At 39.5% G+C, this 27141-nt stretch overlaps 1 long non-coding RNA gene across 1 annotated transcript in view; it reads left to right on the top strand.

Moving 5' to 3' along the window:
- The window catches only part of LOC311521126, a 495541-nt gene that overhangs the window by 366789 nt on the left and 101611 nt on the right, over positions 1-27141 (top strand). The window contains exon 13 of the long non-coding RNA XR_014711803.1: positions 14055-14131. This is a non-coding gene — a long non-coding RNA (uncharacterized lncRNA). The remainder of the gene's footprint in view (positions 1-14054; positions 14132-27141) is intronic.

The following is a 27141-nucleotide window of genomic DNA, read 5'->3' as shown; positions in this document are numbered from 1 at the left end:
CTGTTAGAATGGATATATCAATATTAACATTAATTTCTTGTTTCAGTTAATATCAAGATTAACTATGCATGGAGATAAATCTTGACTTTAGCTTCACTCAGTCAATATTTACCTTCTGGGCCAATAGATTGTAATATTCATGTCAAAGGAAGTTAATATCTACTTATTATAGGTATGATGAATGTTATAGCATCTATATATCTCCATATTAAAATACATGAAGAATTATGAAAGTGAGTTTCTAAAGGTTGTAAATTGTACTCAAAAAGTAACTCAACACTTCCATCTTCCTCATGAGTAGAACTGGTTGAATAATAATCATGAATCTGCCCCCTTTTTCATTTAGCGAATCATTCACAGATTTTCTTTTAATACATTTGTTATTTGTATCATCGTCACATTTGAGTGACGATTGCTGAACATTGAACAACGGCCGACACATGCAGATCTGGAAAATAAAAAAATAAAACTTGCCAAGCCTCCTCAGTCACTAGTTATGAAGTATAATTAAGTAACAAAGCTAAAAGAGTGTCCTGTATTTTTAAGGAATCAAACCAAGCCCTCTAAATGTAAATTTAATCAAGAAAGGAAAATGAGCGGGGCTTGCCTCAGCCTACCTGGCTAGGGGTAAGACTATTTCCACGGCAAACCAACTCACCCAGGAGTGTTTTTCACTGCCCAAAAGGAGCCATATGTCTGCTCTCTGTTTAAGAACATTGATTTCCCGCAACCGACCCAATCTTAATCCCTTGCAGCTCTTTTGTAGAGAAGCAGTTTAATCCTTTCTTCACTTCCCTGGGTAAGCAGTGTATACATGCCATCACAGTCATACCATGAGTGGTCTGTGAACTGAGAATGTTTGTCCTGTGCCGCTTTCCTAGTTCACATCCTGAGATGACTGAGCACGTGTCTAACTGAAAGCCTGTCAGCTTTGTTAAACATTTTCTAACCAATAGGAATTTGGTGATGAAGAATTTTATTTTAAATCCTTAAGCATTGTACATACTGCACTTCATGCTTTAAAAGCCATACCTACATTTTTAATGGAGTGCTTTTCCTTTCAGTGGATCACAACTTGTACTAAAATTAACATCTGTTTGCCCAACAGGATTTATTTTGTAAGGAGTAAGACCAGATCAATCGAGGGTGATTGGGATTAATGAAGCTTTGAGAGTCAGGAAATCCCACCTGAAGAGTGTGCTTCTATCTATAAATAAGTAAATAAAGTTGAAGCACCCCAAGCTTTCAAGGCGAAAGGGAGATTAATTACATTCACACAGCAACTCCTCCTCACCTCAGCGCACACTCCAATGTTTACAATAGCTGAGCCCCATTACTGTTCATTGGTTTTCTTCCTAGCAGACAAATCCATCTTTTGGTTTTATTTTACAGATAAAACAAATGAATCTCCAAAATGAAAGCTAGAAATATTGGCAGCTTTCAGGCTTGGGTTTCATTCTGACAAGTATGCATGACAGGCAAGTGTCAAGGAGTTTAGAACTTTCTCCAGGTGAGCATTGAATGGGTGTTTGTGAGAGACTGACTCTGATGATTTGCCAAGATCTTTTACTTCACTGCTTCAACTGTTCACACTCACCAGCCTATTTGCACAACCAGACAGGACACATCTTTTCACTTAGTACTATTAAGGTCGCTAAATTATTACTGTTCAGATCTAGCAGTGCAGGATAATAGGAGGTTAGCGTACTCAGAATTAATATCCTGTCTACCTGCTCCTTAGGCTGCACACATTACAGCAACAGTTGGAGTGAGAAGGATGCAGACTGCAGCCAGCTCTGAATTAACGTGATCTAATTTTTTTTTCCTAAAAACAAGGTTTTTAGTGACTAAAAAACCTCTTCAAGGAATAAAAACTTAAATGCTTGAGATAATTTTAAATAGAGAGAAGCCTACACCACAATGCTGCATCTGAACATATCCAATCTTGGAGAAATTTAAATCTAAATCCAGATCCAAATATGAACCTTGGACTTAGCCACTATTTCTGTAAAAAGAAAAGGAGTACTTGTGGCACCTTAGAGACTAACCAATTTATTTGAGCATAAGCTTTCATGAGCTACAGCTCACTTCATCAGAATCAAACTTCCAGGTCTGAACCTCTACAAGTTTTCTATGAGGGCATTCAGAGCTGATTCCAGATTCACATTTTGTCTCAGGCTATCTCTAGTCTTAAACTTTAGGAAAATTAGCCATCATAGCAAAGCAAGGTCCTCACCAAGGAAACACAGATGAGTGAAGGGCTTTGACAGTTGTCATTCCACATGAAGGCAGTGTCCCCACTGAGACAGGAGTAAGCACTGCACACCATAGTAACTGTTTGCAGAACCAGCTGCTAGTTTAACTGGACACACCACACAAGTTGGATATTTTTCATTCACAACACACCTTATTATATTTCATGACCCCTAGAACTCCATACAGAATTAGTCAGCAACACTCTGTGGAACAGTGTGAATCAAGTCATCACACTAGATAATCTGTGGGTAACTGTAATTTATCAGTCATTCTCTGCTGTGTGGGCTATGAAGGTGGCACAACCAAAAATCCAAATGTTGTCATGGTCTCTCCACATTTATTTTTTCTCTTTTCTATGACTAGTTCCAATATTTTGTTTATTTTTTAATTCTTTAAAAAACATATATGTTGGCAGATGAGCATGTGCAGACTATTTAGGCATTACAAAAATATGTTTGGGATGGGGTTGGAAAAGCAGTTCCACCATTTATTTACCGGACATCTACGCAGGTATTGTGCGCACTCACTGATGAGGGCTGCATATGAATAGCATAATACTATGAAAAGTGTATGTTGAAGGACAAATCAGTGCTGCTCATGGTTGTGAATGTTGTAGAGAGGGCACAGGGAGCATCTTTCTCCCTCCACACCCTCCCCTGCCCACCCCCCGCCCCCATCCATCCAACTGAGAGGGAAAACTATAATATGATGGTTGGCCCTTCTTTTTAGTAAAGGGAAAGGGATGAAGGGCAATCTGCTTGAATGCTGCAAATACCATGCACTGAGAATGTGTCATATTGGAGTAGGTCAGATAGTGGCTATAGCTCTAAACCCCATGTTCACCAGCTATCCTAGGGGAGGGCACTGCCACATGAAGTGCACATTACAACTTCCATAAGTAGCAAGTGCCGCTACTGAGCTCATTCCCCAGCACCCTATAGGCACTGGACCAAATGTTCAGAGGTTCTAAAAGGGGTGGTATGAGTTATATGCATCTGTAAAATGGGGTAAATCTGTGCGTGTTGGTGTATGTTGCTGTAACTTACATGTTGAAATGAAGGGAGGCTAGGGTAGCATCAAGAAAAGCAAGCATGAGGGTATAACATAAAATAATGATGGCCCGCTTTATCTTATAACTTCTCCACCTTCCTGTTAGTTGGTTTTCCTGATGTAACCCCATCCTTCTACCCTCTCAGCATATAATATGCACCCATTCATACTCAGTGAGTCAGGTTCTGATCTCAGTTAATGAGATCAGAATAAGACCCACTTTCATTGACATACATTGATTTACCAACATACAACTTACTCAATCATTCACCTCACTTCAAAATATGGCACACTGTGTCTTGTATAGACATAATGGCAAAAATTCAGACTTGCCGTAAGTGGATGCAATTCCACTGACTAGAGTGGTATGACATCTGCTTACACTAGGGCTAAACTTTATCTAATCACTCCCACCACCACAGTTTGGATGCTACAATTGAGCCCTTCCTCACCAACACCTGCCTTGACTCATAATGCATCTGAAAACGATACTTGTCTCTAAGCCTGCAGACATACCTTGTAGCCAGATATACTTATGTTTGAAGTCTGTGTTCCAGTACCTCATCAAACAAACTCTGAATGGGTACTGTATACAGTAACATCTGTCAGGAGAGTATCATGCAGTTGATGCACCTGTCTGCTATAACGAATATTCACTAGAATAGGAGTAGGAGAGAGATGCAAACGTAAGCCAAAAAATGCTTAAGCATCCCAATTTTGATCAGCACTGTTTAAATTTTCAAAAGCTCCTAATAGAAAATCAATGGGATGTTTGCTCCTAAATCACTTGGGTTCTTTTGAAAATCTCTCCCTATAAATGCATGAATATTCAGTGTTTTCTTCATATTTTATATCGTAGACAATTGTACACAGTAAGCTCTATTCATGTTTAAAGCCTAGGTTTTTTCTTGCGTTATTTTTGTAGTTTATCAGTTAGCAAACACATACACACTTCAGGGAGTTTTCAACCATTTGTAAATCTGTATCCATTGCTAAACTTCTTCAGGATTCATTGCTGCTTGCGGTAAGAAGCTGGTGTGATTTGTAGTTGTAAGCATAGAGTGGAAAGTTCTTTCTGAATAGATGATTAAACAAATGGAATGTTTGCCTACAAATGATGAGTTTACTGCATATTAGAAATTCACCTTCCTTTGATAGAAATTTTGTGGGGGATGATGCCAAGAGCTTAAAGGTCTTGTCATAGAAATAAAGAATAAAAACCTCAGCTGAATTCCCTTAGACACATTAGTTACTTTGAACTTTGCAATACCGACAGTAATCACACCTTTTTATATTCAAATCGTTTTAGCTTAGGTAGAAGAGAGAGGCTGTAAATTGGGAAATGGGAAATCTCTGGCCCATGTTCTGAACTAATACATCCACAGGCATTGAAACTAGTGCACTGCACTACATGGAGGTCTGTAACTGAAAATTGCACTTTGAAACCATGTGACGGAGACAATAAACATCTTCCTTGATTTTCCCATTAAATAAAAATGCAAAGGTTTTGAACACAATGTGTACCAGCTGATTTTAAAAAAAGGAATTATAACAATAATTACTTCAGAGGGAAGGCCTTAACTTATATCTGGTTAATTGCAAACACATTAGCCTTTAAGATGAAACTTCTGTTCTGGGAATTGTACTGAGAGCTTGTATAGTGCTATAAAGATAGAAGCTATGCATTCTCTAACCATAGTGGTTTTCTCCTGCATAATTCTTTTAGACAAGCACTTCATACTTTGCTTAATGTGATGGGAGTTTGTTCTGTGTTTTATTTATCATAATCTGGAGGGAAATTATCTTGACAGCTGTATTTTGCATAGATTGGAGAGGAGCAATACATGCATCAGGAAGACCTAAGAGAAAAAGATTGCAGTACTCAAGATGGGAGATGAAAAGTGCCTGGATGAATGTTTTGTGGACTGGATTGACAGAAATGTGTTAGCTTTTCTATGGAATTCCTCTGCCTTGGGAAATATCCTTTTTTAAGGGGAGGCCGCTGGCAGAACAGATCTATTAAAGCTATGTTGCTAGAGAGCTGTGTTCTGCGGCCAGGATTTTTGACCTCATTCGCTATAGGGGGGGAAAAGTGTTTGTCTTGATCCAGGCAAAACTCCCATTGAATTTGATGGCTTCAAGGACTCCAATGGAAGCTTTATTTGCAAGACTGGGCCAAATATAGTATTGTTGTCAGATGTTAGTGTAACAACTTGCTAGTTACCTTCAGTTCAGGTTTGATCTACCATCAGTTTTTATTAAGCTACATGTATTCTAGTGTTTGTTTTTGTGGCTCTATGGACTTAGGGTAGTGTCAGACTTTCCATCATAAAAACACCTCTTTCCAGGGTTTTATGTGTCAGTTGTAAAAATGTTCTCTGGACTGTAACTTCATATTTCAGACTTATTTTTTTTTCCCTAGTCTGAGAGAGAAGGGAATGGAATTTGAAGAAAATCTGTTTTTACTATTTTTGAGTAATAAACATGCAAGAAATATGCATTTTTTAAAAAAAAACCCTCATAATTTAAAAATGAAATTACATTATTTCTTGAAACAGTATTTATTTTTTACCTAAGCTATTAGCTTTATTTATTATTAAAATATTTTAAAATGGAAAAAATCTAGAGGCAGACTATTTAGACTGGAAAAGAAAAGTGTCAGTGGACACTTACAGCTGGGCACCTTGTCACACAGTGTAAAAAGAAGGGGACACCTGATGAAATTAATATTTAAAATAAATACAAGGAAATACTGCTTTATGCATGTATTTAACCAGTTAAATTCACTATCATAAGAGGTCAACTCTACTTTGCAGGTATCATCCATACACTAAAGATTTAGTTTATCTATAGCTATGCTTTGTTTTGTGAAGTAAACTTCTGTCGTCTTGACTATATCTTAAATCATTAATCAGCTCTTGCTTCATTCAGAGAGAGAGAATCATCCATACACGAAATGTTTGCCTTTGTATTAAAATATTTTGGCGTATTCATTTAAAAGTATATTACAAATTTCCACCATCCAAAAACTGTACTAATGAATGGCAAAGCAGTGACACACACAACAGTGAACAGCAGGAAATATACAGATAAGGGTGAAACATTTCCTAGGTTCTGCAGAACTGAGACACAGCTGGATGCCCCCGCAGCTATTCTCTTGACATATCCTGTTGTGTCTAATGCTGGAGAACATATAGCATATGAATTTCTCATCTTTATCATTTCACGTCTCAATCTTGCTCCTCTTTTAATATTTTGTGGAAGGAGGATATAGAACAAGGCAGTGCCATGGAGTTACTGTATCTCACTTAACCTGCACTCTGGTTGTTTGGTAAAAGTAGAAATACCACCACAAATCTGGAATAAATATACAGTTATTTATTTCCCATGGCAGGTGTTAGAGTACTTTCATAGACTGAATCAAGCCATTGCAGTGCCAATGAGGTGATCCAGCGGTCATTAGAGGTGAAGACTGCAGTGTCATGCCCTGACACCAGACAGCACCACTGTAGTCAATGTAACTTCTTACAAGTATCTACGATAATCCAGTACTGGTTGAGAAGAAGGCGGTGGAAAAGTAAATCGAGCAGGTTTTGTGTCACTTTTTTTCTAGTAAGTAGGTGTTGAGGTAGATACAACACAATCCAAGTACTATACTAAGTTTGTTTTATATCCTGTTAAAATAGTTGGGAAATGGTCTGCAAAGTAGATTTTGTATTTGGGATTCACATAAAAAATGAAGGTATATGAATGTATATACATTTTCAATTGCATATTCTTTCATCTTTGGATAGCACTACCTGCAACACACTTAGAAAAAGGGGCAGGAGAAATAAATCCAGGTAACTATTAACTGCAATAGTAAGACCAGATAAAGCTGTTCTGGAGTGCCAATATGGAGGGGAATTAGTATAATTTTTTTGTCAGTTGGAATCATATTATGCATTTATTGTCAACAAGTAAATTACCCAGGTCCTCTGCCATTATGCAGGTTTTGAAAAGCCTCTTAATTTTCTAATAATGGTAAAATCACAAACTGCAAAAATAGTTTAAATTGTAAGCCCTAACCTGACTACAGGAGAGAAAATGGTAGCAAAGAAGAAAGCAGCATCTTGTTTCGGTGTAATAAAAATATAAATAAAGAAAATTGCAGGCCTATTACTTGGAAAGTTAATGTTTTCAAGAAGCATGTTATCCACAGTAGCAACAGCTCTGCTGCCCTTTCATGTCTGAAACACACTTTGAAATTCACATCCTGACATCACTGTAAGGGTGGAAGAAAATCTTTTGCACCAATACAGGGCTTGAGGACTCCAGCCCTACAAAGACATATTCATAATTGGAAATATTAATTGTATTACTACAGCACGGGATGTGCGTGCACACATGGAGGCCTTGGAGTAATTCATTCTCCCAGGGAAAATTAGGACAGGTCAGTGGGCAGGATACCATCAACAGGCTACATTCTAATACCTCAAGGAGTGCAGGTATTGCAGTTCTCAGCTGGTGCTCCTCACACATTCCTGCCTCTTCTCCTTCTTGCTCCCATCCCCAGTTTATGACTTTGAGTGGGAAAAAGGACGCTCAGTCCAGAGAGGCAGCATGGAGATTAGCAGCCAGAGGAGAACAGAGGACCAAAGAGAGAATGGGCAGGAGTGAGTAGACTGAATTGGGCAACTGAGGTGATCAGACTGTAACAGAGAAGAGCACCAGAGGCCTGATCTTCCAGAGCAATGACTGAGTCCTGAGCCAGCAGGGACCTGTCCAACAGTGAGCATCTGGTATGGGTCACTGTCAAAGGCAGGATATGAACTTAATTGAGCCATTCATCTGATCTTGTATGGTAAATCTTATATTCTTCATACAAGCTCAGAATTACTCAGGACTTTTTGGTCTCTGTGTTTGAAATCAAACACCTTAAAGTCCCCCACAGCCCCAAACAATGGGAATCACACCTCCTTTTGCTGCAGACTGCAACTCTTCTCTTGAGGGGACAAGGCTCACCTTTGAGGGAAGCCTTGTACCCATGTCAGATCATATGGTCTTACTCTCCCCCACACCTACACCAAAATTTTGAAGAAGAGGCAAAGACAACCCAGTGTCTAGAATGTGAAAGTTCTACCCACCAAGAAGAAAGATTACATTATTAGCTAACTTGAACAAAGCTATTGCTGTCTGTTAAGGGCACACTAATGGAAATGCGCCAGCATTGACAAGAAAGTGTGACAGCCAAAAAACATTGCATGAAAACATCAGAAGTGCTAAGGACATACCTACCTCACCTTGATTATTGCCCCACAAGGAATGCACCAGAAGATGAATTCCCAGATGGTTGCCCTCACCCTACATTGTTCGGGGGAAATCCCTTCCTGATTTCAGGTTTCTGATTTCGCTTTGTATATGTAAGCAGAAATCAATGCTCCCAAACCTTATCCATGTCCATACCAACCCAACATTTACTGCCCTGAGAAGGACCTATGGGGGCAGGACTGGTGGGGAAAAAAAAGGGGGGGGGTGTACACTCCTTTCAAGACCGTGATTTTTAGGCCACGAAACTGGTAGAACAACCAGTTGGAGAGGTTGGTGAGTTTTAAATTTCTCAATCCCCACCCAGCCTGCAGCACAACTGAATCCCTACCGCAGCTAATTGGGAGAATATAGCAATTGATCTTTTTTTTTTTTTAAAGGAGAGTAAAGTAGCATGGCCGTACTATTCTGTAGTGATGGAATCTATAGTGATGTCAGTTCTGTGGGGAATCATAGGATATATAGTCAGATTCTTTATTAGGCTTAATCTCAGTTTGCTTAATCAGGAATGACTTTTTAAACAGAGTTAATGTATCTTCCCAAAAAATAAGGGGCTACTCTTGAGAGTTAATCTTAGATTTACAGGTAAATTTGAAGAAATTACTTGTTTAATATTGTGCTAATATTTCAAATCGATCCTTGAAATGTCAGTAGAAAATGAAGACATTTGGAAGGGATACAGAAGTTGTCGGGTAAAAGTAATTTATGATGCTGTAAACATTAGATCTGCAAAAAGTGTGAGCTGATTGCATCAGGTGTGACAGGTGAAAAGGGATTGTTGAATATTCCCTTCTGAAAAGCATCTTTTATTAATATTTACATTTATCCCAGCAACACTGCTACTTGAATTGAATCTTGCATATACATTGTGCATGTATATATAAAATAAATGTATAATATATTGCCTTGGGTCAACTCTTTCACAAGAAAACATCCCTTACATTATTCTCCTTCAAAACCCTTCTTACCACTCTACTTTTCTGTGATGCATACAAAACAATCAACAATGGTAAGGCCACTGCTGTGCTGCCATTACTACCTATCCCGCTTACCCGTGTTTGTTGTTTCCTTGTACTCCCTTGTATATCTAGGGCTGGAAAGATCCTCAAGAGATCAGGGAGTCTATCCCTCTACACTGAGGCAGGATTGCATAAACTTAGACCATTCCTGACAGGTGTTTGTCCAACCTGTTCTTAAAAATTTCCAAGGATGTGAATTTCACCACCTACCTACATAACCTGTTCCAGTGCTTAACTATGCTCATAGTTACAAAAGTTTTCCTAATATCTAACTTGCAACAAATTAAGCTGATTACTTCGTGTTCTACCCTGAGTGGACATGGAGAACAGTTGATCACCATCCTCTTGATAAAAACTTTTTACATATTTGAAGGCTGTTATCATGTCCATCCTTGGTATCTATCAGTTGTCTCTTGTCTTACTCTTAGGTTGTAAGCTCTTGGGGAAAGGACCATCTGTTTGTTCTGTGTTTGTACAGCACCTGGCACAGTGGGGTCCTAGTCCATGACTCGGGCTCTTAGGCACTATAGTAATATAAATAAATAACAACATTACCATTTGAAAGTAAGAGATTTGTGAGCTCTAGAGTTACAAAGGAACCTAAGAAACACAGAAGAAAGTGGAGACAATTTATTATATTGTTATAAAACCAGAAAAGATTTATTGACCGTGAAACCATGAACACAGATATGGAACAAAGAGAGAATTCCCCCCCTTGTTTTTCATTCATAAATCCACAGTACTCTTAGCAAAACAATGTCAAATACCATCTGGCTAGCAGCATGGGAAAGGGCAGAGAAAATATAAGAAATTGCTTAAGAACCACATGTAGAACTGTAAACCAATAACCACTAATAGTTCTGTAATTTATTATGGATTTTTCGGTGCTATATACTGTGGCTCTTTTTTGCAGGTACCTGGTCTCCAAACAAAATACATAAATACAGTGAAGTGCTGTGGAGCCTGGAAACCAGTTCTGAGGAAGAAAGTATACAGTAGCTATCTTTCCTCCAATAAATCTGAATTTAAGAACTTTTTTTATTAGGCCCAGCTATCATTTACTAACAGCTGGATTCAGAAACAAAGTAAATATTTCTCCAGCTTGTTCCCATATATTTTATAGACATTAGTATTGACAACAGAATTTCATGTTTTAAAATGGTAGTGAATTTTAGTTCCTATGAAAAATGAGTGAATGCATAATTCAGGATAGAGCTAACTGGTTTTCATAGCTTTCTCTGTACAGCTCCTCTGGTATGCCTCCATGGTGAAATGCAAGAGCCCTACTCTAGTCCTTATTTCACAGACAAGTCTGATACTCCAAATGAATAGTCTCATTCCACTATGTGTCTGAGTCATAGCAATGTGATGCCACTTAGTGTTGTATCATCACAGCATCTCACACAATCATAATCCAGTACAGCATATCTATTGAATGGTGGAATAAATGTTCACTATATTGTGCTATCATTTAGTAACAAAAATCCAGATTATATTTTCACCCAGATTAGTCTCTATATTCATGGAAGGGTGATTCAAACACCTACAAAGCCCCTCCCCATCTACGCTGAGCCTAGAGAGTCCCGGCATACAGAGGAGAGGAAAGGAGATGCTCATTATTACCCCACCAACCGCACAAAGAATGAAGCTGAGGATACATTAACTTTCCTACCCAGTCCGCTCCGTGCTGGGGAACCCTCCTTTAAGGGCCCTCACAGGAATCTGCTGGAAGCCAGAGGAGGGGGGCCAGGAGGCATTGGAGCCAATGTGGAGGCACAGTGATGGTGGCTCTGTGCTTTAGAAGATACATTGAGATTACATTTTGTGAGGACAAATACTGTCCCCTGACAAAATGATCTGCGGAAACTCCACAAGGCAATTGGGCAGAACTTTCCTTCCCCTGACCAAGTATCACATTGTGCAGGGGGGAGCAGATTGACACAGAATGTCTGTCCCCTTCTGGCTCCCTCAAACAAATGCGACCTGAAACCAGAACCCATGTGAGCAATCCTTACATTTGAGAAGTTCTGCTGACTTTAATTGGAATATTCACATGATTTAGGATTATTCATATGGGTAAGGGCTCTGGGATCAGGCCCATACAGTATAATTATTCCATGCAATTGGTGAGTATGGCCCTTGGGTGAATCATGAAAACAAGAATACTTTATAGCTGTTGGTTTAGTGATCAAAGAGTACTGCAGGTCCGGACCACTTAAGAAATATGGTCCTTAATTACTTTTGGTAAATGATGGGCATCTTCCTGCCTCCCCTCCTTGCTTATCTGATGATGTAAAAAAGAAAGGTCAAATGTTCACTGGTTCCTTGGAAGGAAATGTGAATTGTTTATGCTTGACAGGGGAAGAACTGTGAGTAATCTACACAGTCTCCATTTGATTCAGCTTCAGCTAAGGGAAGTGTTTTTGACTGGAACAGCAGTAACACCCTGCTGCAGCACGGAGAGAAAAAAAATCAATACTCTTGCTGGGAAATTCATGCAAAAGAAACATAAAAGGATGAACCATTGGTGTAAGAAGAATCAATATTCACATGCAAATGAAGTCCCTGAAGTTTATGAAGCAGTCTCGTGCTTAAGTGACTCACTCTGGGATAATCACGTGAAGGTTCAGCTGTAGTTTATTCTGCCAGAGGGAAATCTGAATGCACTATTTTCTGCATTTTTGATGATGAGGATGTGAGGAGAGAGGGGGCAGGGAGAAAGGGAGCATTGGGACCATTATACATCTTCAAAATTGCTGCCCCAGATCTGGGAATCTCGTGTAAGAAAACTCAAACTTGCATTATACATTTTGCACCTACAATTTCAAAACATCTTGTATAAATCCTGCTAATGCATACTTGTCCTAGGACTTTAGAAACATATAGTTCAATAGTCTTGGGAGATTATAAAGCCTTCTCTGAGGACAGGCAAAGGTTTATCAGAAGTATTGCACTAATAAATAATATCATTTCACAACAGCAGTGTGAGTCAAACAGTAATACAAGAAGAAGGAATTTCATCTTTGTATTGAAAAAAGTACCCAAAATACCGTTTGCATCACACCAGAAGAGATCCAACATTTACAAAAATCCCATTTTAGATAGACCAATCTTTTGTGTTCAAGTAGATATGTAAAGGAGTGAGAACTTGTGCCCTCAAAGGCAAAAGAGACTGGTTTATAAATGGTGCCTTTCATCTCTAGAGGAGTTAGCTGGAGGGCAGCACAAAGTGTTTAGTCTAAAAATGAGTTTAAATGGCTATATCTAAAATATATGCATTGCAGAGTGAACTTCATTGCATTTGATATTTTGTTTCCCATTAAAAAAAAAGTCTTGCTTCCTTAAGCACCCTGGGTCTGCCTAATCCTAAAAGGAGCATGCTTCTATTCCTTTATGAGAGGCATTAGTATTTTTGGCAAATAAGAAAGTAAGCGTTCACTTGAAAGCAGTTGATTTCACCATTAAATTTAAGTTTGAAGGTCCCAATCCAGCATCTATTGAACTTAATGTGAGTTTGGAAATTGAATTCAGAGGGGGAAGAATCAGGCCCTAGAAATATAAATGTCCATGCTTTCAACATTAAAATGCTTCTAATATCATGACACTAAAATAGGTGTTTTGTGCCAGGACATTTTGGATTGCCTCAATTATTTTCTTTTACTGGCAGCACAAATATGAAAAGGAAAATGAACAGTTCTGAAAGGTGGAACTCAGATACTGTCCTGCTCTTATACTTGCAAATGTTTTTTGTGCCGGATCCTGCGGGGAGCTGAGCTCAGTTAAATTCAGTGGTGGTGTTCATGCTCAGCACGATGTTGAATTAAGTTGGTGCTGATGATGCTCAGAATCTGGCCGTATGTTTGTGGAGTGGTCATCAAAGTACCAATTCAGCAAGCAGAGAATCTGCAACTCCTGAAATTTACTTTCTTGTACTCAGAGATGCTGTGCCTCTCTTATCACATTTTCCACATTTAAAAAATGAGTCTCTGCAGGCAAACCAAAACCCTTCTGGCAATGTGGCAACCCTCCCACATACGGCTTTGTAGGAATATCTGTATCGTGCATATTCATTATACAAGTTGCATTTTTAAAAAGTTTCCCACATGGAGCTGATACATAAAATATTAAAAGCACCATACATTTGCAATACACTCAAAATTGTAATGAATAAAAAATAGACTCCAGATGATGTTGTAAAAGTATTCAAGTAATTCCAAAGATGTACACAGCCACCAAAGATTGACTTAGTGATAAAGCAGATCTTTTTCAATGTATAGACCAGAAGCTATGGCACCTGCAGAGATGACACCATGTTCTTTACTATTATTCCTGGGGTACCATCTTTGAAACCCTTTAGTTTTTAAGGGACAAACCTGCCCCTTTGTTGATTCATAGCAGCACTATTGTGATTTTGTTACGCAGGCGACCAGGATGCTAGGAGTCTGCATGTGCATTGTGCTCAGACAGCAATAGCCATGATGGCTTGAGGAACAGTTTTGGTGAGTTGACACTTGCTTTATTTTTAAACCCTGTAAATGTATATATGAATATACAGAAATTTGTATATATGATTGCATCTCTTTCCATATGTCCTTTGTCTATCATATGTCTTTTTAGGCTCTGATCCTGCAAAGATTTACTCATGTGCTTAACCTTACACTGTGTGAATAACTAGTTCCCTTGACCTCAGAGGAACAACTCACAATGAACAAAGCTAAGAATGTGCATAAGTCTTTGCAACATGGGGGCCTAAGATTGTAAGTTCTTCAGAGTGGACTTTGTCTCCATTTTGTTCAGCACGTAGCACAACAGGATCCCAATCCTGGCTGAGACCTCTGGATACTACCACAATATACATAATAAATAATAAAATAGCAGTACTATAAATAAAGGTAGAGAGGATTTTTTTTCTACACTGCCAGTGTGTTCATGGAGACATAGCAGTAGATCCATTCTTATGCACATCCACTGGTCATTACCCCAACATCAGCATAGCACAGCATAAACGGGAGGTGTAGTAGGTCTGAGGCTGCATTAGAAACTCTGGGATGGTTTTCCACTGCTCCCCAAATGGGAGAATTCCTTCTCCTAAAGAGCACCCTATAGCTTAGCCTGGCTATTCAGGTTTGGCATGGGGAACGTAATCTTATTCTAAACCATGTGCTGCGGCACTCTGAACACATCATCTCTGATGCGGTAATATCATTTTAGCCTTCCAGGATAGTACTTCTATAAATAATACTACACATGCAGTTTTAATAATGTCTTTTTTTCTAACTAAAGAATCACTTGTGCTATGTCTCACATTAGGAACGGAAATATCCTCTAAATAAGAGGCCAGTATATGTGAGTGTCATATATACAGTATATACACTATATTTTTATTTTGCATTAGCAGTTTTTTCCCATCCTTTCTGCTCCTTCCTTTGCAGGGCTTTGTAAACAGAACATGAGCTCAGCTGTAATTACTGGGACGACTGTTCCTCAAACTCCAGGCATGCCAGTAGCATATCAGCTATACCATGACTCAGGGGCAAGCCCTCTGGGTGTTTCAGCAGCTAGGTCTTGTAGGCACTAGCCCTGGTGGGTCTCAATAGTCACTTGGACAGGTGACTAGTGGAAAAGTTATTTTATGAGACTGGCAGGAAAGGGATAGGTTGCAAATACCCTAGGGACAGAGGCTTAAACAGTTATAGTTCAAAGTGAGTAATAGCAGTTCTGTTTGGGCTGCTGGGCAATCCAATCAAGAGTCGGGGTTTGACCGACCTAGTGTATGGGGAGCCTTCTCCATTCCCGTGAATAGGAGCTTGCAGGTTTCCAAGCCTGGCTCAGTTAATGTCTCTCATTGAGGCCCCTCTTCATTGGCTCCCTGCCCAGCCATTGCTCTTCCCCCATAAGTGCCAACAGACCTGTCTGTTTGGCACCGACAGCCTGTTCCACCCGTGGCTTTATTCAAAGTTCCTGGGGCTTCTCTTCACTCCCTGCTGCCATGCGGCTCCCATTTTCCAGGCACATCCTGACTACTTTCTGCTACCAGGCATGAGGAAAGGCATGTGTAGTGGAGAGGGGGCTGATGGGAGTTGTTTCCCCTTACTTAGCAAATCCATTTGAACACTGTTCTGTGATGGAACTTCTGAACTCACAATATTTGAGTCATTTTAAATTTAGGCAAAAAAGTTTCACCCCTTTTATTTGTACTATATCTTATAACAGTCTGGCTAGAATGTATGTGCACCACTATTACCCTCTACTGGATGGAAAGGCAGACTTTCAATAGTACAAGTACAGCTGAGGATATAAGCCCTAATGTTACTATAGCTAGACATGATGGGTTGGTACCTCAGATGAGCTTTAATATTTGGAGTTGATTGTCTGAGTTCTATCCCTGGTTATAGCTATGAAATCAACACTAACCCATTATGCAGAATTGCTCACTACTATGAGATCCTGTGTAGCCAAAGAATCATTAAAATATCTCCAATTAAAAGGAATGAAACCTTTCCCCCTTAGACTTCAATAGGATTTTTGAAGGTATTGAATTCAGCTACTGAACACCCACCCAAAATCCAATACCAGTAATTAGGGAGTTGAGTTGACTGTGAAAAGTCAATACGTATAATAAAGTGAATGGTTCACGTAGTTCTATATAAAAACAGAAAACAGGTCCTTCATTTACTTGTATATATGTCTAGTTAAGTCTAAATCTTCTAGCAATCTGTAGGCATACTAAGGGCTAAATTTACCCTTGCTCTTTCTTCCCTGCCACCCTCTTAATTTCATTAGTGGTGTGCAGGGTATAAAAGAAGACCACATCTGGCCACTGATGTGTACAGATAACTGATTTAATCGTTGTATGTTAGTTCTGCTTCAGCATTAACTCAGAAAAGGAACACGTGATCTATAGTCTACCACTGATGCAGAAATTCCAGTCCCTAATCTAGAGACTTTATACACTGTGAGGATATACATCATTGCAACCTAATGCTTTGGTACACAAAACTGCCAAACTAGGGAAACATGATGGGAGTTCTAATGAAACTCAACTGATTTTTTGCTCATGAATGTTTCCAAGTTGTTGGGGTTTGGTTTTATTTGTTTTCTTTAATCATGAGCTTCAGGAGGTGATGGAAAAACTCATCTGAATTTGGAGGATATTTTTATGTGGAGCATGGTTCTTTTTAAAAAAAAACAATGGAAAATAGATAGAGACAATCTACTATTAGAGAATCAGGAGGTGCACATTAGAGATCATTTGTTCTCTAGATTTATTTTTCACTCATGAATAACTGCATCATGGAAAGCAATTAGCATAATTTATATCAATAATATTTTGCAGTGATGTGTGAATAAAATAATATTCCACTGTAAATTTTAAAAAAGCCCTTATGACTGCATTTTTATCAGCTTATTTACCTTTATTTATATTTGGTGCTGCAAAGCCATATTAATAGAGTTATGTAAATGACCCAGGGAGAGAAGTACTGTTTATGTTTTATAGGGTGGCTGGAACAGCATCATCTTATCTGTCTGAACTAAAATGGTTTCAGCTGGTCCACCTTATTCATTATGATTGCTTTTTGATTATCGACAGGTTGTTTTTGGAACTTGGCTTGCTGAAGCTTGAGGATGGAGCACAGGATTTGCTCTTGTTGCCTGTGTGAACTTAGTCAATCTCTTTGCCAAACAGATTCATTTGATTTGTCTTTTTAAGTGACCTTTTGACTTGCAATCATCTGCATTCTGGTCATGCTTTATTTCATTTTATTTTTACTGTAGAGCACTTTGGAATGTTTGTTGTGAAAAGAGCTACATAAATATTAATGTATTGATAGTGTTATGGCTTTTCAAGCCTATTTTTCATTTCATGGGTTTTAAGAGCTACAAAATTTACTGACTGTACCGAAAATATAGGTATAATGGACTTTCTGAAATGCCCTGAATGAGATCAAATATATGAATTATTAATCCCGTGAAAGTCAGTGCTGTCCTGCTTAAATGCCTAAATATGTTACAGTGCTGGCACCTTTCAAAGTTGCAGGTGAGCTAGTCCCATTCTGTTTACAATTCTATCTGGAAAGGAGGGAGAGTGGAATGCCAGCTGCAGGAGGTTAGGTAGCTTCAATAATATGAGACCTCTGGCTGGAATCCCAGGAGATTTTCAGATAGCCATCTAAAGTATAGTTTGTAGAATGTTTAGTCATAATGGAATGCATGTCAGGGAAGATAATGTCTCTCTCTAGAGTTTCTTTCAGCTTGACTTTTAATCGCAAGAGAGGGCCTGATCCTGAATCCTTCTTATTTAGGCAAAACTCTCATCACCCTGAATGAAATCTTATCTGAATAAGAACTGGCTGAAGGACCACATATACTGAAAATAAAATCATGAAGAGCTAGAATGGAATATAGAATATTTGCATCCAACAATTTGATAAAGTAGGTAGGGGTAATGCAGCAGGAAGAACCTTCTGCCAGTAGCTTCTATTACAGTGTCAGAGTTCGAAGGCATTTTGCTTCTGTTTGTAAGCAGTTACATTATGATTCCTACAGCATGTAATTTTGCTGTCCTCTGTTGATGAATATTCCCTGCACAATCTGAAATGGAAGCTGAAATACACATCATCATAGTACCATGTAGTCTTCATAGCACAGGTAGAGAGTGTTGCTTGTATAAACACAAGTTATCGTTCATGATTATTTATTACTTAGCACCATATATATGCATAGCAGTTTATAAGCACATTATTATTGCTAATTTGTAATGCAGTATTTCCCAAAATGTGCTGTGTGCATTACATGCAGTATAGGAAGACACATTCCATGTCCCCGAAGAGCTTGTGATCTAAAGAACAGATGAAGGGTAGGAGAAAGGGATATGGCATGGATATATAAACAAAGTGGTCAGGATGATGACTGACTCGTATCTTGTTAGTTCGGTGTGTGTGTGTAAGTGTGTGTGTAAAGTAAAATATAGAATCTAGCGTGAAATCCTCACTTTCTCCTCTGCCCCTTAACATGCCTTTCAGAGGCACAGCACAGAACTGCACCACTAGGATTTACTGGGGCAGCACTTGAGAGGAATGGTGGAACAGGGAAGTGATTCTGGGAATAAGATATGGGAGTGGAGAGTGGGGAAAGGAAAGGGAGGGAGGATAAAAGGTAAGAGAGGAGGAAGAGAAGGGGGTGACAAGTACAGTGGAGAAAAAGTGAGAGTTTGGGCAAATGGAGGGCTGCAGTGGCCTGCGAAGGGCAGAATAAAGGAGGAGCAACAACCAATGGCACAGAATAATTGTGAAAGAATATATACATCCAGAGCCCCAGTTTCAGAGGTGAGGGAGTATAATGATGTCAGAAAGCTGTGAAGGTCCCCTGCCCTAGGTCTAATGTAGGGAAAGGGAACTTGACCCTGCCACTGATGCTAGATGCTTTGGGGAAGGAGCACTGAGGGCTGGGGGCTTTCCATGTCCACCTTTGTAAACTCTGCCTAATTGCTGCTGTTGGTCCCCAGGTGGAGGGGAATGAGGAGGCCACTGGGCCCAGTGCCCTGATACCTCATGTGGTCCCTCTAGGGGTGATGTGGGGGTGGACGGAAGGCTTAGTCCTGGGCTGTAGCTGCCTTTTGGCTCCAAAACTGCCCTCTCCAAGCTGTTTCTGGTGGCTGCTGCTCTCTCCGTGTAGAGAGTGGGGAGGATTGACTCTCTGTGCCCCACAAAGCTTACAGTATCCAGTAAAAAGTGATGCCCAGCATGTAGTGCAGGGAAACCTGATCCTGCATTGATGAGACTGCCACTGAGCAGCCACTGAATCACTCTTGCCTACTAACAGGAGACAGACTAAGGAGCTGGGTAGTTAGTCCTGCCTTGAGTGCAGGAGATTGGCTAGATGACCTCCTGAGGTCCCTTCCAGTCCTACAATTCTATGATTCTACAACTAAGCCCTTATTGGCAGGCTGATGCCTCATCAGACAGGCCCATTCTTTGCCTGCCACCATTTGTAATCTGTTTCTTGAGTGTAAGCGAGTGGGATCACCAGGGGCTTGAGACTCTCCACCTACCACAGATGCATTAACCTTACTCATACCCACCCATAGGGACAGTTTCTGTTCCCTGATCTGGTCCCTATATGCAACTGCATCAATATTCAAAGGCTGGAACTGTTCTTCAGAGGAGCAGAGGAGAATTGCCTCTCCATAAGCACATCATAGGGCCACTCTATATGCTCATAGACTGTCCCCATCATAAATACTAAAACAGGGGCAAGTGCTGGGGATTTAAAGGGGTAGGGTCATAGTGCAGACCAGTACAGGGGATTCTGGGCTGTTCTTGAGCCCTAGAGCAGCCTGCAGGTGGCCTTTGGGAAGCTGCTGTAAATTTGAGTAGCCCCTGTGTTCTCTCATTTATGCTGGGGACCACACCAGCCTCTGCAATACTACACAATTCCAAAAGCTGGCTTTGCTCCCCCTTCCTTTCGGCAGTGCTTTCTGTGCTGCTCCTCCTGGATATGTGGCACAGAATTTTAATCATAAGCTGCTTACAGTTCGGCTGGACCACAACAACTTTGCAGTCCCTTATGTGGTGCAAGGATTTATAGGATTATAGCCAAGATAATTACATGATGTCAGTTTGCCTTTCAGGAACCACTTTAGGCTCTGGCAAAAATTTCAATAAAGTTTGTTTTCATTCAAAACAAACTTTCTCTTGTTGTAGCAGATGTACAGAGTTCATTGTTGTTAGACGTGATAAAATAGGCCAGTTACACCTCTAAATTTTGTGATGCTCTTAAAACTTCTATATGCTACAAGAATCTGAGATCAAGAGATGGAACTGTGTTAGTCCATGTTCCACAAGCTGATGCTGATAAGTCAAAGGCCGGAGGGTGGGGAAGGTATTCATCCAACAAAATAAACCTAATAAAAAATCATGTTGTTTTCATTCCTCTGACTTCTGCTATTCATGATGATCCTTTCATCTGTAGTCCAAAAGGAATGCAACCATAAATTGAAATATCTGTGTGTTTTGCTGAACGACTGAATGTGAGTGTGGAGCACAACATGGAATTTCCCCATACTGCAATATGCTCAACTTTTTTTCAGTTTCTTTTAAGATACTTTTAAGCTTCATGTGGATATTTCCAGTTAACTGCTTCCCATTAGATAAAACTGATCTATTTACTGTAACTAGTCTGCCCTAACCTTTATAGTCCTTGACTCTGCCTTTAGGAAGCCTCTATGAGGGGAAATATGAAAGTAAGTGGAGGCAAATTAACCTGCACAAGACATTTTATTTTTAGAAATATAATTTGGAAAGATGACAAACATTTTAGTGACAGAGGCATGAATGTCAGCACAGTAGGCCGTCTAAGGAGCAATTATGAATTCCAACTCCATCCTTTCCAAACCTATCTTTGAGTGGTGAGCTATTTTCCTATAATCTGTAGAAAACATTTTTATAACTGATCTGAGAGGCCTTATATTAAAGGTGACCTTCATTTGCTCTACAACAATCAAATTATATTTTCAAACATGTAGTCTTGGGTCCTGATATAGGTCCAGACCCTCAGCTGACATAAATTATCCCAGCTCCATTGACTTCAATGGAGCTACAACAGTTTATACAAGTTGAGGAGCTGCAGTATAGTGTTTAGCTAGTTTTATCAGCCATTTTTGGATACCGTATGCAATGAAAAGACAAACTAGAGGCCAAGTGGTGGTAGTATATTTTGTCAAATTAGTCATCTGACTGATGAGAAAGAAAGTGAATAGGGAAAATAATTTGGATGAACTGTGGACACATGAAAATCTGTGGAGGGGGGCAGAAGTTATGGATTTTATGTTCTAGCAGCTCCAAGTATACAGTATTATGACACCTTTTTAAAAAAATGAAGATGATGATTGCTAAACAACCGCAGTATTTTTAAGGCACCTTCCAATGAATCTACATAACAAGACAGTAGGGAAATAGATTATTCTGGAGGAGTTTTGTGAGTTTTATAAATGATTGTATTGTGATGCACTATATTGTGAGATATTTCATTTCACTGTCTGAACTGGAGGCAAGAGGGAATGCCACTTTCTTCCATTAAAATGTATTTCATACTGTTTTAATCTTTAAATTGTTATCTAATAAATACTTGGACTGCTCCCAGGGCACCTAGCCCCTCCGTGCAATCTGGGCCTGCTCTTCTTTGCAGTTTAGGTTTACTGAAGCAAAATTTGTTCAGCTTTATTTTACACCTGCCCAGCCAAAACCCAAACTGTTCATTGTCTGAAGCCAGTGATACAAAAGGAAGTACCTTCTGGGCAGTGTATACACTTAGGGGTTTTCAGACAACCACGTCACTAGATTGGCTGAACCTTCTAACGCTAATATTGTGTATACAGGGTGCCTGAAGCATGAATGAGAATGAAAAGAATAAGCACTAATTCTTACATATCAAAGTGTTTTTGCTGTTTGAGTGAATAGCAGTTGTTGCTACTCAGAAGTCTTGAATTACTAAAGACTCTAGTTCTCCTGAGGCCCAGATCCTACAATGAGATGAATGTTAGCAGACTGCTACACCTCTGTGGAGCCCTATGAACTGCAACAGCCTTCCTGTTCAAATCAGGGCAGAATCTGGAATAAAATTTACACTCACACACCACCTACCTACCTACCTTCCCAAACTACCATAACAGGATGGGGCTCCATCATTTTTATCAATTGGGGGAGTACTATACCTGCAGGTCCACTCATGTTCTGCCTTTCCCTGGCAGCCTCCATATTTCTCTTCAGCGCTTACCATCACTATGAGGATATTGCAGCTCTGTTGGAGAAAGCATGAGAGGTTGGAACTCAAGTGAGCCTACAGCCTGAGAAAACATTGCTCTGAGGCTTGAAAGCAGAGGAAAGATATATGACAATGTAGAGATGTGGAGAAGGAGGGCGGAAAAGACATAACAGGAAGGTCTTAAGGACAGATTTTTAACTGTGTTGATATTTTGTTTGCTTGCTTAAATTAGTTTCCATTGTACCATCCAAAGAAAAGAAAGAGAGCACAAATTCAGCAGCCCTTAGGCAGACCTTGCAGGATGCTCTGAAGTTTGACAAACTGCTGAGCTAAGGAATGGGGGAGTGAATGCGTGTCAGTGACCATTTACTTAAAAAGAGCTGTCACCAGCTTCCCCCTGCCCCTTTACACACAGGGAGGAGTTATTAGCTCAGGTTCCCCAGGTGATCTGAAGTTCTCGGTATCAGACAGACAAAAAGGTTCGATTCTAAATTAGCCAGTGTCCAGGACAGTTAGGGCTTCATAGACTAAAAAAATAAAACTTTAAATTGCACTTGGAACTGCAGACTTGATCACAGACATAATGTTCTTGTGGGGAAACCCTACTACTAAGTGAGGGGACATTTTGCCACCAGATGAAGTTTCAGAGGGCTTTTTTAGGTGTAGCCCCAGTACAATGTATTGCAGTAATTTCATCTGGAGAGGACAAAAGCATGTAAAACTGATACCTGTCCAGCAGAAAGGATCTCAAACTTCTGGCCACCATGGCTTCCAGAGGTCCAGAAAAGATCAAACAAAACCCTTAAGCTGTTAACTTCAGTAACTAGAGGTGAGCAATGTCTCCCAGTGAAGGAAAATAATGAAAGTTTCTCATGCAAAGTTCAAACACTGGGGTGGAATTACTCAGCTTTGTTAAATAGTCTTGAAGACCTACCATGAAAGTGGCCTTTTTTGAACTACCGTCTAATCTAATCAGATGGATTGGTCCCTTCAACAGAGGCTCCCCATTTTCAAAATTCAGATCTGGATCCAAAATTATTGGGTGTATGACACTAGAGTTTTAGTTTAGGCCTTATTCTTCTTTAAAGTACTGTGGAGAGCATATATTGGCCTAATTAGAGAAGTAAGAGTGCAAACCATTTGGAACTTTGGAGGCCATCTGAAACTTACTGATATATGCTCACTTTGAGCCCTTTCATGAATATTTTATTCCATTGCGGGATGTACTGCCTGCAGTGTCTAGGATTGAAACAAAAGAGTTATTACTCACTGCTAAAACTTTAAAGAGTTTTTCACTCTCATTTATAGCATGCATTCATTATGGAAGTGCTTAAGAAGAAGCTGGGGATGATTTTCTTATTACAGGCAGAAAACTTCAAACAGAATATCCTCCATTTATTATCTCCCTAAAATTGTTGTCATAATGCAATTATGCAAATGAAGAGCTGCAATCACACTGAGTATTTTCGTCCATTTTTGTAGCATGTTTAGATCAGAGCAGTTAAAAACAAAAACAAACCCCCCACAAATACACAAACAAAAAACACAACACCACAACTGAATTCAGGGAGTGTGAAGGAGCATGAGAAATCCCCATTGGAATTGTTCCCAATAGATTGCATACATGTAAAATTTGAGGGGGTGGGATCTTTTTTCTGAGAATGTTAAGCTTGGGGAATAAAGCATTACTGAGGCAGTCAGCAGCACATCTTCTATCTTGATTTCTGTCTTGTTTTCCCCTTTCAGACCCACCAGCTTTCCCTAGCTTTCTCTCTCCCTCCTCTCACTCTTCCACAAAAGATTTCCAGCAGAGAGCAGCTGGTGCCTCGTTTTGGCTGCTTTCCCCAGACTCTGGCAGCTTTCACTGGAAATCAATGCCTGCTTATTTTCCCCTGTTCTGAGTTTTTTATGTGTGGACTGACATGGCCTCAACCATACTGACCCATTCTGCTGAGCTATTTCCATTCAGATGTGTCTCTTTACAAATAGCGGAAATTAGTAGAGGGCCAGTGTCAAACTGCTTGTCACATCTTGTTTTCAATCTGTTGAAATCAGGTTTATAGTGTCCTATTCAGAATGCTAGACTGCTTTTGAAGCTACACAATGCATTTCAGGAGTTCCATCAGGCGATAAATGCAGAACTCCACATTGCTATTAAAAAATAATCAAATGATTAATCTTTTGAATTTTCTGAAGTAACTTATTTGCTTGGAATTTGTTGTTTTAATTGCACTACCTCACTTGTTCCTATGTATTCATCTTCCTAACATATAAAATCATTCATAGCTGATCTGTCAGTGTTGCAGCTATAACATGTGAATAAGTTCTCCTACTGATTTAGCAGAAATGAATGAATGAGAAAGCGAATGAATGAATAATCAGAGGATTGATAGAATGAATAGTCACCCTGAGATGTCAGTATTCCCCTTGGCCTCTAGGGGCTACTTCTGTAAAATATAGTTTTGTTTTACATCTAAACCTAAAGACCAACAGTAGCAGACTCTCAAGTAGCTAGACTGTAACTGGATTTACACTCTTTTGAGCATTATTGTTAAAATTGATGAGGAAATTCCTTTATGAGCCGCTCTGTTTGCAGACCTTTCTAACGTTTAAAAAATGCACTTTTGTAATGACATTTCTCATGATGAGTATTCTGAAGTTTGGTAAAATGTCAGGAGCTTGTTTTTGTCATTTAAGCAGTAAGAAACTTTTTCACTAGTTAAGAAACATGCTCAGATAACTCCATTGTACGTATTTGTAAACCTTTGCCATGGACTTTACATTTGCCATGGACTTTAGACTCGAGGAGAACAAGGACTTTGACATGTTTGAAGGCATTTGGTTGACCAATAATGAAGTTATTGAAATAACACGCAAATGCACAATATGTGCTTTTTCACTAACTTTTAACAATGTGCCGAAGTGTGCCTGTATCCAGAGCTCCACCACTCACCACACATTGACGTAAAGTCAGCTGCTCCCCTATGCTTGTGAGAATGTTCAAGAGTTACACTCTGAGTGCTTATTTGGATCTCAATGTGTGTTTATTCGAATGCACAATCAATCACGCATCTCTTTTTCTTTCTTTTTAAACATCAAAGAAATTAAATGGACAGGAAACCATGCTGATGTAATGTGGTGGTTGAGGAAGTCAGACGAATCAAACCTTTGGCTCCTAAAATTCTTCTGCAGTTTCCATGGGTTAAATCATTCTTCATTTGGCTTGTATAGTGTTGCTTTGCACTCTTTAACGGTTGCTGCCTCCCACCTCAGCAATGGATACATGACTTTTAGTAATGGGTGAAGCGATCCCTATGTAAAAGAGCACTAAGGCGTCCCTTAGCACATCAGGATAACCAATCCCCAGAACAATGGAGTGGAGTGGGGTCTGCACTGACTGCAGAGGGGCAAGTTATAGAGACACCAGGAAGGATGCATAACTTATATGAACCAAGTCCTTGCACACTTCCCAAGTCCTCTGTCAGTTCTTGTTCTGGCCCTGCAGAAATTACTGAAGCTTTAGTAACTTTAGTAACCTTTCCCCCCCTCCCCCCAACTCAGGAGAAGACTGAGAAATGAAGCTAGAAAAAGGATTGTTCTTAGGGGTCAGAGAGCAGGGATTACTGGGGAAAGTATTGCTCTGGTGATTGTCCCTATGATGGACCTTTGTCTTTTCTCCAGGGTGACAGACCCACTTACTAACCTCTGGTGCATAAAGTGTGCATAGTGTACTTGTTTAGGTCTCTTAAGAAGAGGGGATTGACTGCCTCTGAAGTATCACAGCATGGCTAATATTAGGGACAGATTAACAGACTCAATGGAAAAATGCTTTGATTCAGTATGGCATCACCTTTGTCCTATTTCTTATACCCAACACTTGGACTTGGGGGTTCCTATGGGCTGACTCAATTAGAGGTTTGTCTAGTATATCATTTTAATTAGAGATGGACCTACACAGTAAAATTTGGTCCATATCAGGATTATGATCTTGCTGAACTTTGGGGATGTTTGGATCCAGTGTTTTGATTCAGGTCTTTCTCCACTTTTAAAGGTGACCTGATCAACAAAGGTTTTTCCTTTAAACTGGGGTTGTGTGCCCCTATATTTGTGTGTGTGTGTGTGGCTCTTTGTGATATAGAAAAGAGGCCTGAAAGCTTTGTTTCTTTTTATTTTAAACAGAGGACACTTTTTCTGCCTCCCCCCCCCTCCACACACCTTTTTAGAAATAGCAGGAATGCTAATTCTGGTCATTTCAGGATATGCAGGGGACTTTTTGCTGGTCTCAGGGAGGTATTCTTTGAGCTCTCACTCATTAATTAAAGGGGCCTGGATATTGAATCTTTAACAGAGACCTCTTTTCTCCTGAGTCTTCATTAGCAATTGGCATTTAACACAAACAGTTTTTAAATGTTTGATTAAAAATTATTTCCCCTTTAGACTGTTCAGGTTTGTTTCTTATTTCTTGTGATGTTATTTTACTAGTTCTCTAATCACATAAGGTCTTCCCAGCTGGTCCTAAATTTTTAATGTAAAACAAGCAGAATTATAATTTTATTTAATTTCTCTTTTGACAAAAAAACCTTTCAGACCTTCTTTATTCATCATAAATGACAAAAAAAAAAAAAAAAAAAAGAGGTCACAAGCCAATTTTCACTTTGCCTCCCAGGCCATCTTTAAGGTCAGGAAAGACTTCTCTGTATCAGTGGTGAAAGAGGTGTGAGAAATAAGTCCCTGAACACGTGTGGAG

This window comes from Lepidochelys olivacea (genome assembly GCF_965140295.1).
Source record: "Lepidochelys olivacea isolate rLepOli2 genome assembly, chromosome: 5".
Lineage (NCBI taxonomy): Eukaryota > Metazoa > Chordata > Testudines > Cheloniidae > Lepidochelys > Lepidochelys olivacea.
Note: the sequence above shows the minus strand (reverse complement) of the source record. Positions and strands in the feature narration are given on the sequence as shown.